This window comes from Oncorhynchus masou, chromosome 5 (genome assembly GCF_036934945.1).
Source record: "Oncorhynchus masou masou isolate Uvic2021 chromosome 5, UVic_Omas_1.1, whole genome shotgun sequence".
NCBI classification, from domain to species: Eukaryota; Metazoa; Chordata; class Actinopteri; order Salmoniformes; family Salmonidae; genus Oncorhynchus; species Oncorhynchus masou.
The window spans coordinates 15089625-15103635 of NC_088216.1; the positions used below are offsets into that span (position 1 = coordinate 15089625).

The 14011-nt window shown below is 42.2% G+C and overlaps 1 protein-coding gene across 1 annotated transcript in view; it reads left to right on the forward strand.

Moving 5' to 3' along the window:
- Positions 1 to 14011, forward strand: part of LOC135528314 (slit homolog 1 protein-like) — a 186981-nt gene that overhangs the window by 154678 nt on the left and 18292 nt on the right.

Below are 14011 nucleotides of genomic sequence, written 5' to 3' on the forward strand. Positions count from 1 at the left end.
GGTTTTACGCACAATCGTCGAGTCCATCCTCAACTCTATCACCGTCTGCTTTGGGCTTGGATCTGCCCGCTGCATGGGCAAACTGCAATGCATTGTCCGTTCTGCAGAGAGGATCATCGGCTGCCACCTGCCCTCCATCGAGGTCCTGCTCGACTCCAGGGCAAGGAAGTGTGCAGGAAAGATCATTGCCAACCCCTCCCACCCGGTCACCCCCTCCTCCAAAAATGCCCCTCTGGCAGGCGGTTCAGGTCACTCATGACCAAAACTGCCACCTGAAAAGTCTATTCCCCCGGGCTGTGGCCCTCACCAACCAGCTATCTGGCCAATAGAGACTAAAGGTCTATGGACTCGTTGCTGCACACCACATCAAGCCATCTCTGGACTGTAATCTAAATAACTGTACTATACTGCATTGCACTCTGTTCATCTCTGAAAACTGACATATTTCTACTGATACTATACATCTGTCCACCCACTGTGTATCAAACGTACCCTTTGTTTTAACCTGTCTGTATTCTGTCTCTAAATGTTGTCGTTCACCAGCAGAACCATATCACCAGGTAACATTCTGACTATGTTGTCTTTCACTAGCAGCACCATATCACCAGGTAACATTCTGAATATGTTGTCTTTCACTAGCAGCACCATATCACCAAGCAACATTCTGACTATCTTGTCTTTCACTAGCAGCACCATATCACCAAGTAACATTCTGACTATGTTGTCTTTCACTAGCAGCACCATATCACCAGGTAACATTCTGAATATGTTGTCTTTCACTAGCAGCACCATATCACCAAGCAACATTCTGACTATCTTGTCTTTCACTAGCAGCACCATATCACCAAGTAACATTCTGACTATGTTGTCTTTCACTAGCAGCACCATATCACCAAGTAACATTCTGACTATGTTGTCTTTCACTAGCAGCACCATATCACCAAGTAACATTCTGACTATGTTGTCGTTCACTAGCAGCACCATATCACCAAGTAACATTCTGACTATGTTGTCGTTCACTAGCAGCACCATATCAGCAGGTAACATTCTGACTATGTTGTCTTTCACTAGCAGCACCATATCACCAGGTAACATTCTGACTATGTTGTCTTTCACTAGCAGAACCATATCACCAGGTAACAGTCTGACTATGTTGTCTTTCACTAGCAGCACCATATCCAGGTAACATTCTGACTATGTTGTCTTTCACTAGCAGCACCATATCACCAAGTAACATTCACTATGGTCTTTCAACAGCACCATATCACCAAGTAACATTCTGACTATGTTGTCTCACTAGCAGCACCATATCACCAAGTAACATTCTGACTATGTTGTCTTTCACTAGCAGCACCATATCACCAAGTAACATTCTGACTATGTTGTCTTTCACTAGCAGCACCATATCAGCAAGTAACATTCTGACTATGTTGTCTTTCACTAGCAGCACCATATAACCAGGTAACATTCTGACTATGTTGTCTTTCACTAGCAGCACCATATCACCAGGTAACATTCTGACTATGTTGTCTTTCACTAGCAGCACCATATCACCAAGTAACATTCTGACTATGTTGTCTTTCACTAGCGCCATATCACCAAGTAACATTCTGACTATGTTGTCTTTCACTAGCAGCACCATATCACCAAGTAACATTCTGAATATGTTGTCTTTCACTAGCAGCACCATATCACCAAGTAACATTCTGACTATGTTGTCTTTCACTAGCAGCGCATATCACCAAGTAACATTCTTGACTATGTTGTCTTTCACTAGCAGCACCATATCACCAAGTAACATTCTGACTATGTTGTCTTTCTAGCAGCACCATATCACCAAGTAACATTCTGACTATGTTGTCTTTCACTAGCAACACCATATCACCAAGTAACATTCTGAATATGTTGTCTTTCACTAGCAGCACCATATCACCAAGTAACATTCTGAATATGTTGTCTTTCACTAGCAGCACCATATCACCAAGTAACATTCTGACTATGTTGTCTTTCACTAGCAGCACCATATCACCAAGTAACATTCTGACTATGTTGTCTTTCACTAGCAGCACCATATCACCAAGTAACATTCTGACTATGTTGTCTTTCACTAGCAGCACCATATCACCAGGTAACATTCTGAATATGTTGTCTTTCACTAGCAGCACCATATCACCAGGTAACATTCTGACTATGTTGTCTTTCACTAGCAGCACCATATCACCAGGTAACATTCTGACTATGTTGTCTTTCACCAGCAGCACCATATCACCAAGTAACATTCTGACTATGTTGTCTTTCACTAGCAGCACCATATCACCAAGTAACATTCTGAATATGTTGTCTTTCACTAGCAGCACCATATCACCAAGTAACATTCTGACTATGTTGTCTTTCACTTGCAGCACCATATCACCAAGTAACATTCTGACTATGTTGTCTTTCACTAGCAGCACCATATCACCAGGTAACATTATGATTCTGATTTTAGTTTTCTGTAGCAAAGCGTTTAAAAGTGTTTTTCACTGCTTACCATAATGAATAGGACCCCAATGTCAAGGAGTTTGTTTCTGCACACTGATTTTGTTAAGTTTGTTTTGAGTGGATTCTCAAAAATGTATTTGTTAGGCAGTTGTCTGGTGCATAACTATTTAGTGAGCTATGCTGTCATATAATAGATATCATTCAGCTGAGAAATGTCACCAAGAAGTCTCGAACAAGAACAGAATGCTGTCAGAACACAGACAAATATAAGCAGAGAGTCTTGACCTGAGGTGGGAGGAATCTTCACTGATGGACTGATCCATGCTCCTGTCCTCACAACCCAGGTCTGCTACGTGCTCTTCGACACGGAATACAATACACAGCAAAAAAAAGTCCATTTGTGCAGCGATTAGTTTTACTTCAGTGTGTGACGTTGCCTCGATCCTCGATCCTCGTTAAAGCAACTGACACTTACTTATCTCAATCAAGCTCTGCTCTCAAGGTGAAGGAGGTTGGTTATAATTGTGATGCAAGCAACACAAATTGCATCCCCACATGACTTTGTGTGACATCGGAGTGGAGTTGGATCACAACACTAAGAGAACATCTGTTTGCAAAACCACATGGACGCGGTAAGGAATTCAACTTCCAGGTAGAAGTGACACAAATGAAGACGATGAACAGGGGAGATATCTAACTGCGACACGTTGCCTCGGGGCTTCGGTCAATAGAAATGTGCTATAAGGGGAATAGGGTCATTTCAGACACAGCCGGCGCTTCAGACATCAGACAGTTTTAATGTCATTAGCAGGGTCAAAGGTGAAATAGGAATGGTGAGACATTGTTACCTGGATCCATCAGGGAAGACCAGCATCCCACAGCCGTTGAAGAGTCCGTTCTCGAACTGACCAGTGTAACACGTCCCGTCACTTAACGTCAGCTGGCCTAGACCATGTCTCAGACCTGGGGGACAGACAAACCAGTTAGTTACTGGCCTGGACCATGTCTCAGACCTGGGGGACAGACAAACCAGTTAGTTACTGGCCTAGACCATGTCTCAGACCTGGGGGACAGACAAACCAGTTCGTTACTGGCCTAAACCATGTCTCAGACCTGGGGGACAGACAAACCAGTTAGTTACTGGCCTAGACCATGTCTCAGACCTGGGGGACAGACAAACCAGTTAGTTACTGGCCTAGACCATGTCTCAGACCTGGGGGACAGACAAGCCAAGTTGGTTACTGGCCTAGCCATGTCTCAGACCTGGGGGACAGACAAACCAGTTAGTTACTGGCCTAGACCATGTCTCAGACCTGGGGGACAGACAAACCAGTTAGTTACTGGCCTGAGCCATGTCTCAGACCTGGGGGACAGACAAACCAGTTGGTTACTGGCTTGGACCATGTCTCAGACCTGGGGGACAGACAAACCAGTTCGTTACTGGCCTAGACCATGTCTCAGACCTGGGGGACAGACAAACCAGTTAGTTACTGGCCTAGACCATGTCTCAGACCTGGGGGACAGACAAACCAGTTAGTTACTGGCCTAGACCATGTCTCAGACCTGGGGGACAGACAAACCAGTTAGTTACTGGCCTGGACCATGTCTCAGACCTGGGGGACAGACAATACCAGTTAGTTACTGGCCTAGACCATGTCTCAGACCTGGGGGACAGACAAACCAGTTAGTTACTGGCCTAGACCATGTCTCAGACCTGGGGGACAGACAAACCAGTTACTGGCCTAGACCATGTCTCAGACCTGGGGGACAGACAAACCAGTTAGTTACTGGCCTGGACCATGTCTCCAGACCTGAGGGTTGTTCAAACAGTCAGTCAGCTCAGTTCTTTGTCAGACGAGGGTTGTTTCAGCCAGTTAGTTAGTTAGTTGAGTTACAGTGTGAACCATCAGCGTAATAAGATTTTTCTAGGCCTTTAACATTCCTTGAGCAAGCAAAGGTCAAACAAAAAAACCTAAACAAGTGGATGGTGGTCAGATCCCGCGTTGCTGGTCTCTTTGGTCAGTCACAAGTTAGTTAGTTATGTTAGTTATCAGTTAGTTAGCGAGCAGCCAAGTTAGTGCAAAATTAAATTGCAATAGACGGAACTGGACAAAAATAACAACTGTCAAATTCACTCTAAAACATGAATGAAAGAAATCAAAAGAGCACCTTATTTTTTATAATAATTGTTCATAAATCACCATGTGGATAAAGGATAAAGATGCCTCATGTGTAAGAGGTTAATGCAAGGTGAAGAGATTATTGGACCATATGAAACCATCAGCTCTATAGTACAGCTGCTATATAGACTCTCTGGGTTTCGGCCTGTACCTAGAACTTTAAAAAAGCCTGTCTGTCTCACCTTTATCCTTACACACTATACAGTACATGTCTGTCTGTCTGTCTGTCTGTCTGTCTGTCTGTCTGTCTGTCTGTCTGTCTGTCTGTCTGTCTGTCTGTCTGTCTGTCTGTCTGTCTGTCTCTCTCACTTTTGTCCTTGTTCTTTAAACTATACATGCAGCTTATTTAGAAATTCCAGGTCTGTCTACTCAAACCCACATCACTTGTCATGGGGTGGTTGGGTCAGGAAAAAAAATGTATTGCTCCAAATACAACTCTCAGGGCTTCCAAATACACCTCTCAGGGCTTCCAAATACAACTCTCAAGGCTTCCAAATACACCTCTCAGGGCTTCCAAATACACCTCTCAGGGCTTCCAAATACAACTCTCAGGGATTCCAAATACACCTCTCAAGGCTTCCAAATACACCTCTCAGGGCTTCCAAATACAACTCTCAAGGCTTCCAAATACAACTCTCAGGGCTTCCAAATACAACTCTCAGGGCTTCCAAATACAACTCTCAGGGCTTCCAAATACAACGCTCAGGGCTTCCAAATACAACGCTCAGGGCTTCCAAATACAACGCTCAGGGCTTCCAAATACAACTCTCAGGGCTTTCAAATACAACTCTCAGGGCTTCCAAATACAACTCTCAGGGCTTCCAAATACAACTCTCAGGGCTTCCAAATACAACTCTCAGGGCTTCCAAATTCAACTCTCAGGGCTTTCAAATACAACTCTCAGGGCTTCCAAATACAACTCTCAGGGCTTCCAAATACAACTCTCAGGGCTTTCAAATACAACGCTCAGGGCTTGTTGAAAAGAGGCTGCCTGTCTTCCCTTGGTCCTTGTTAACTTCTATACTGTTGTTTCTTTGGGAGTTCTGGGCATGTTCTATTCAAACACACATCTCAGGGTCTCTGTAACCTATGTAGTTAAAGAAAATGACACTTTTCGTGGGCAGTTGGATCGAAAGTAATTTAACAGTGAAGTGGGACTAAAAGATTTTCTTGCTCTAAGACATACCAATCTCAGGGTCTCTGAATGTTCTTGGAACTTAACAAACAGGCTGCCTTGTCACTTCTAGTAAAGAATGTGTGTAAAAAAATATAGCGAGTAAAAAAAGAAAGAATTCTAATGTAGATGTTTTGTCCTGTCAGTCTACGTAGATTTAACACATACCCTCTAGGAGGTATTTTACACCTGTGTGTATTGTAGGCTACAGCATTCTCCCAAATGTAGCCTACTGAATGAGGTCCACTGCATGGGGTCCACTGAATGAGGTCCACTGCATGGGGCCTAATGAATGAGGTCCACTTCATGGGGTCCACTGAATGAGGTTCACTGCATGGAGTCCATTGAATGAGGTCCACTGCATGGGGTCCACTGAATGAGGTCCACTGCATGGAGTCCACTGAATGAGGTCCACTGCATGGAGTCCACTGCATGGAGTCCACTGAATGAGGTCCACTGAATGAGGTCCACTGCATGGGGTCCACTGAATGAGGTCCACTGAATGAGGTCCACTGCATGGATTCCACTGAATGAGGTCCACTGAATTAGGTCCACTGAATGAGGTCCACTGCATGGGGTCCACTGAATGAGGTCCACTGAATGAGGTCCACTGCACGGAGTCCACTGAATGAGGTCCACTGAATGAGGTCCACTGAATGAGGTCCACTGAATGAGGTCCACTGAATGAGGTCAGGTGAAATGTTCTGAGCTTCTCGTTGCTATGTAGGTATTTGGGCAGCAATACGTTTGAACGTAAAGTAGCGGAGCACACAAGTGAACACAGTGGATTAGGATTTAGGAAGGGGGAGGTGAGAGTGAGAGTGAGAGAGGGAGAGGAAGGGGGAGGGTGGAGGGAGGGGGAGGTGAGAGTGAGAGAGGAAGGGGGAGGGTGGAGGGGGAGGGGAGGTGAGAGTGAGAGAGGGAGAGGAGGGGAGTGAGAGAGATGAGGGTGGTTTTCTGCTGCCAGATACTAGTGTACTAAATTAGTTTAACATACTATTAGGATTTAGGAAGGGGGTGAGGGAGGAGGGGTGAGAGAAGTGGAGGGAGGAGGGGTGAGAGGAGTCGAGGGAGGAGGGGTGAGAGGAGTGGAGTGAGGAGGGGTGAGAGAGGGAGGAGGGGTGAGAGGACTGGAGGGAGGAGGGGTGAGAGGACTGGAGGGAGGAGGGGGTGAGAGGACTGGAGGGAGGAGGGTTGAGAGAGCGGTGAGGGAGGAGGGGGTGAGCGGAGTGAAGGGAGGAGGGGTGAGAGGACTGGAGGGAGGAGGGGTGAGAGGGAGAGGAAAGGGTGAGGGGGGAGGGGTGATAGAGGGAGAGGGAGGGGTGAGAGAGGTAGAGGAAAGGGTGAGGGAGGAGGGGTGAGAGAGGGATGGGAAAGGGTGAGGGAGGGAGGGGTGAGAGAGGGAGGGAAGGGTGAGAGAGGAAAGGGTGAGGGAGGGGATGGGATGAAAGAGCACAGGGCTGCCAGCTAGTGGTGTAGATTGACTAAATTAGATGTGCCATCTGTCACTATGACTACGCAAACCTCCTCTCTCTAATCTCAGTTCAGTTTTTATTTTTAATGAGATTTGGACGGCGAGGTAAAACTAAACTGGCTGTTAGACGAAATACAGTCAAGAGCCTTCCGGAATCAAATCAAATTGTATTTGTCACGTGCACCGAATACAACAGGTGCTTATTTATAAGCCCTTAATGTGTGTGTCTGTGTGTGCATCTGCACGTGCGTGTGTATGTGTGTGTGGGCCGCACGGTGTTGACATGGGATTTGTGTCCCCCAAAGCTCAGTGTCGAAGCCACAGCCAAGTAGAGTTAAGTAAGAGGCGGTGGTTGAGATTTCACAAGGCTTCCTTCCACTGACTGAGGTCCACTGAATGTTGGTTAGATAGTAGATTTTGTTGTGGAATTGTTAGATATTACCTGTTAGATACAGCCTCACTGTCGGATATAGAAGCAGAAGCATTTCGCTACACTTGCAATAAGATCTGCTAACCATGTGTATGTGACCAATAACATTTGATTTGATTTGTCAAGCAGGGACGTCAGTCGTCTTACACGAGGCACGAGGGTTGAAATAGCAACCATTTAAAACTTAAAGGACACGAGAAAGTGCATTTCTATCCCGTGTTTCTCTAGCTCACGTGATCAAGGTCAAATTCCTGAACTGTCAAAAACATTCTGAACGAAAATGTATGGGAAATGACTTGACAGTTTGACCTAGAACTATTATCAATGCCACAACTTGTTTCCAAGCAAGATACGTATAACACACAAACATCTCCCCATACTGTTACAACTAATTCATTTCCCCCTACTGTTACAACTAATTCATTTCCCCCTACTGTTACAACTAATTCATTTCCCCTACTATTACAACTAATTCATTTCCCCCAGTATTACAACTAATTCATTTCCCCCAGTATTACAACTAATTCATTTCCCCTTAGTATTACAACTAATTCATTTCCCCTACTATTACAACTAATTCATTTCCCCCAGTATTACAACTAATTCATTTCCCCCTACTATTACAACTAATTCATTTCCCCCAGTATTACAACTAATTCATTTCCCCCTAGTATTACAACTAATTCATTTCCCCCTACTATTACAACTAATTCATTTCCCCCAGTATTACAACTAATTAATTTCCCCCTAGTATTACAACTAATTCATTTCCCCCTACTATTACAACTAATTCATTTCCCCCTAGTATTACAACTAATTCATTTCCCCTAGTATTACAACTAATTCATTTCCCCCTACTATTACAACTAATTCATTTCCCCCAGTATTACAACTAATTCATTTCCCCCTACTATTACAACTAATTCATTTCCCCCTACTATTACAACTAATTCATTTCCCTTATTGTACAGAGTAATTAGCCTTACTAGTTTAGCTAAAGCAGTAGTGCTACTGGATCAAATATAAATTGTATTTAAAGTGCATTAAAAATAGCAACACACTTACCATTAAAACAATACAATGAAAATAATTATAAGCAAACAAGAAGCCGTAAAATGTAGAAAATAAAAAGTACACAGTGTAAAACAATAAAAGCACTAATTAGAGGCCAAGCTTCGGACCAGCTAATAGACTGTGTACACTACTGTACTTACAAACTGCCCGTCTCTCTTTTCGTCTAGTTTGATTCCAGAAATCAGTTCAGAGTTTAAGCTGGTGAACGGTTCTTAGCATCGTATCGTCGGGGCCAATCTTGTTGTTAGGTCACGGTTGCCACGGTTGCCATGCTAATTTAGCTTTAGCTGAATTTGTCGGGTTTTATATCAATCAATAGTCCTAGTGCACTGACCACTCCCCCCCCACATCTCTCTCAAAGTTGTCTTTCTTAGCTTATAACAGACTTGAACGGTGGATAATAAAAGATGCTAAAAGATATGCCGTCAGTCAGCCTGTCTCCTGTGTGTCCCACTTCAACCTGTTAGCTATACCTGTCAATACAAACAATCACCCTTACAACAAGGGAACGAAACTACACACCAGACACACCAAATGACCTCTGACCTCTCTGAAGCCACGATATGTTATCAGTGAAACAGAACGGTTTTCTAAAATAGCTCCAAACTTGTTCTCTAGTTATTATGGCATCCTTTATCTCTGGGGCTACCGTGACGTCTCGTGTTTTTGTCAAACGGCAAATACTGGTTTGGTCAGTGTAGCGTTAATGTGATATTACGCGGCTGTGTGTGTGTGTGTGTGTGTGTATTTGTTTGCTTGTGTATTTGTATGTGTGTTGTTGCTATGACAGCAGATGGTATATAGTCTGTAGAGAATTGCCGGTGGATACGGATTCTGTTTGTGACCTAGAATTAGTACAGACGACACACTCTTAGGCTCCAGCCTACCACTCCTCTCTGCTGTTTACTCAGAAGCAACAATCTGGACTGAGTTGAGACTTTTGATTCATTTGAAACCTCCAGACACCTGAGGCTGACACAGTGAGAAATACATCCAGAGGGGGAATGGAGCATGTAAAGTACCTGCTAACTTTACTTTCATGTCTGACGTGTACTGTTGGAGTACATAAATGTTGTATTTATACCGAGTAAAAATAGAAACGCAACATGCAAAGTGTTGGTCCCATGTTTCATGAGCTGAAATAAAATATCCCAGAAATGTTCCATACACACAAAAAGCTTATTTCTCTCAAAATGTGTTTATGTCCCTGTTAGTGAGCATTTCTCCTCTGCCAAGATAACCCATCCGCCTGACAGGTGTGGCATATCAAGAAGCTGATTAAACAGCATTATTACACAGGTGCTACACAGGTGCTCCTTGTGCTAGGGACAATAAAAAGCCACTCTAAAATGTGCCTTTTTGTCACACAACACAACACCATAGATGTCTCAAGTTTTGATGGAGTGTGCAATTGGCATGCTGACTTCAGGAATGTCCACCAGAGCTATTGCCAGGGAATTTTATGTTAATTTCTCTACGATAAGCCGCCTCCAACATCCTTTTAGAGAATTTGGCAGTATATGTAACCGTGTAACCACGCCAGCCCAGGACCCCCACACCGGCTTCTTCATCTGCAGGATTGTCTGAGACAAGCTATAAGGGATAGAGGGATGAGTAAAGTGATAGAGGGATGTGTAAAGTGATAGAGGGATGTGTAAAGTGATAGAGGGATGAGTAAAGTGATAGAGGGATTAGTAAAGTGACAGAGGATAGAGGGATGAGTAAAGTGATAGAGGGATTGGTAAAGTGATAGAGGGATGTGTAAAGTGATAGAGGGATGAGTAAAGTGATAGAGGGATGAGTAAAGTGATAGAGGGATGAGTAAAGTGATAGAGGGATGAGTAAAGTGATAGAGGGATGAGTAAAGTGATAGAGGGATGAGTAAAGTGATAGAGGGATGAGTAAAGTGATAGAGGGATTAGTAAAGTGATAGAGGGATGTGTAAAGTGATAGAGGGATGAGTAAAGTGATAGAGGGATGTGTAAAGTGATAGAGGGATGTGTAAAGTGATAGAGGGATGTGTAAAGTGATAGAGGGATGAGTAAAGTGATAGAGGGATGAGTAAAGTGATAGAGGGATGAGTAAAGTGATAGAGGGATGAGTAAAGTGATAGAGGGATGAGTAAAGTGATAGAGGGACGAGTAAAGTGATAGAGGGACGAGTAAAGTGATAGAGGGACGAGTAAAGTGATAGAGGGACGAGTAAAGTGATAGAGGGACGAGTAAAGTGATAGAGGGACGAGTAAAGTGATAGAGGGATTAGTAAAGTGATAGAGGATAGAGGGACGAGTAAAGTGATAGAGGATAGAGGGATGAGTAAAGTGATAGAGGGATGAGTAAAGTGATAGAGGGATGAGTAAAGTGATAGAGGGATGAGTAAAGTGATATTGGGATGAGTAAAGTGATAGAGGGATGAGTAAAGTGATAGAGGGATGAGTAAAGTGATAGAGGGATGAGTAAAGTGATAGAGGGATGAGTAAAGTGATAGAGGGATTAGTAAAGTGATAGAGGATAGAGGGATGAGTAAAGTGATAGAGGGATGAGTAAAGTGATAGAGGGATTGGTAAAGTGATAGAAGGATTGGTAAAGTGATAGAGGGATTGGTAAAGTGATAGAGGGATTAGTAAAGTGATAGAGGGATTAGTAAAGTGATAGAGGGATTAGTAAAGTGATAGAGGATAGAGGGATGAGTAAAGTGATAGAGGGATTAGTAAAGTGATAGAGGGATTAGTAAAGTTATAGAGGGATTAGTAAAGTGATAGAGGGATGAGTAAAGTGATAGAGGATAGAGGGATTAGTAAAGTGATAGAGGGATTAGTAAAGTGATAGAGGATAGAGGGATTAGTAAAGTGATAGAGGGATGAGTAAAGTGATAGAGGGATGAGTAAAGTGATAGAGGGATGAGTAAAGTGATAGAGGGATGAGTAAAGTGATAGAGGGACGAGTAAAGTGATAGAGGGACGAGTAAAGTGATAGAGGGACGAGTAAAGTGATAGAGGGATTAGTAAAGTGATAGAGGGATTAGTAAAGTGATAGAGGATAGAGGGATTAGTAAAGTGATAGAGGATAGAGGGATTAGTAAAGTGATAGAGGGATTAGTAAAGTGATAGAGGGATTAGTAAAGTTATAGAGGGATTAGTAAAGTGATAGAGGGATGAGTAAAGTGATAGAGGATAGAGGGATTAGTAAAGTGATAGAGGGATTAGTAAAGTGATAGAGGATAGAGGGATGAGTAAAGTGATAGAGGGATGAGTAAAGTGATAGAGGGATGAGTAAAGTGATAGAGGGATGAGTAAAGTGATAGAGGGATTAGTAAAGTGATAGAGGATAGAGGGATGAGTAAAGTGATAGAGGGATTAGTAAAGTGATAGAGGGATTGGTAAAGTGATAGAGGGATTGGTAAAGTGATAGAGGGATTAGTAAAGTGATAGAGGGATTAGTAAAGTGATAGAGGGATTAGTAAAGTGATAGAGGGATTAGTAAAGTGATAGAGGATAGAGGGATGAGTAAAGTGATAGAGGGATGAGTAAAGTGATAGAGGGATTAGTAAAGTTATAGAGGGATTAGTAAAGTGATAGAGGGATGAGTAAGTGATAGAGGATAGAGGGATTAGTAAAGTGATAGAGGGATTAGTAAAGTGATAGAGGATAGAGGGATCAGTAAAGTGATAGAGGGATGAGTAAAGTGATAGAGGGATAGAGGGATCTTGCCTTCCCTCCACTCCCCATGGTACTCTTCACCGTTGGAATAGGTGAAGGATCCTCTTGTCAGGGTCATATCACACAGGTCCTGTTGTTCACACACACACACACACACACACACACACACACACACACACACACACACACACACACACACACACACACACACACACACACACACACACACACACACAATTATTATTGGGTTATGATACTATATACCATGATGGGTTATATAACCATGATGGGTCATGATACTATATACCATGATGGGTTATGATAATATATACCATGATGGGTTATGATACTATATACCATGATGGGTTATGATAATATATATCATGATGGGTCATGATACTTTATACCATGATGGGTTATGATACTATATACCATGATGGGTTATGCTACTATATATATGGGTTATGATACTATATACCATGATGGGTTATGATACTATATACCACTTGTTGGTTATGATACTATATGAGTTTATGATACTATATACCATGATGGGTTATGATACTATATACCATGATGGGTTATGATACTATACCATATGAGTTATGATAATATATACCACGATGGGTTATGATAATATATACCATGATGGGTTATGATACTATATATGGTTATGATACTACACCATATGGGTTATGCCATGATGAGTTATGATACTATATACCATGATGGGTTATGATACTATAGATGTTATGATACTATATACCATGATGGAGGTGGGTTATGATACTATATACCATGATGGGTTATGATACTACATACTGTGATGATACTATATACCATGATTATGACACTATATACCATGATGGGTTATGATACTACACCATGATGGGTTATGATACTATATACCATGATGGGTTATGCTATACTATATTTACTATACATGATGTGTTATGATACCATATATATGGGTTATGATACTATATACCATGATGGGTTATGATACTATATACCATGATGGGTTATGATACTATATACCATGATGGGTTATGATACTATATACCATGATGGGTTATGATACTATATATATGGGTTATGATACTATATATATGGGTTATGATACTATATACCATGATGGGTTATGATACTATATACCATGATGGGTTATGATACTACATACCATGATGGGTTATGATACTATGATATGGGTTGGTCTATATATATGGGTTATGATACTATATATTATGGGTTATGATACTATATACCATTGTAGGTTATGATACTATATACCATAGTACCATTATGGGTTATGATACTATATACCATGATGGGTTATGGTACTATATACCATGATGGGTTATGATACTACATACCATGATGGGTTATGATACTATATACCATGATGGGTTATGATACTATATATATGGGTTATGATACTATATACCATAGTACCATTATGGGTTATGATACTATATACCATAGTACCATTATGGGTTATGATACTATATACCATGATGGGTTATGATACTATATACCATGA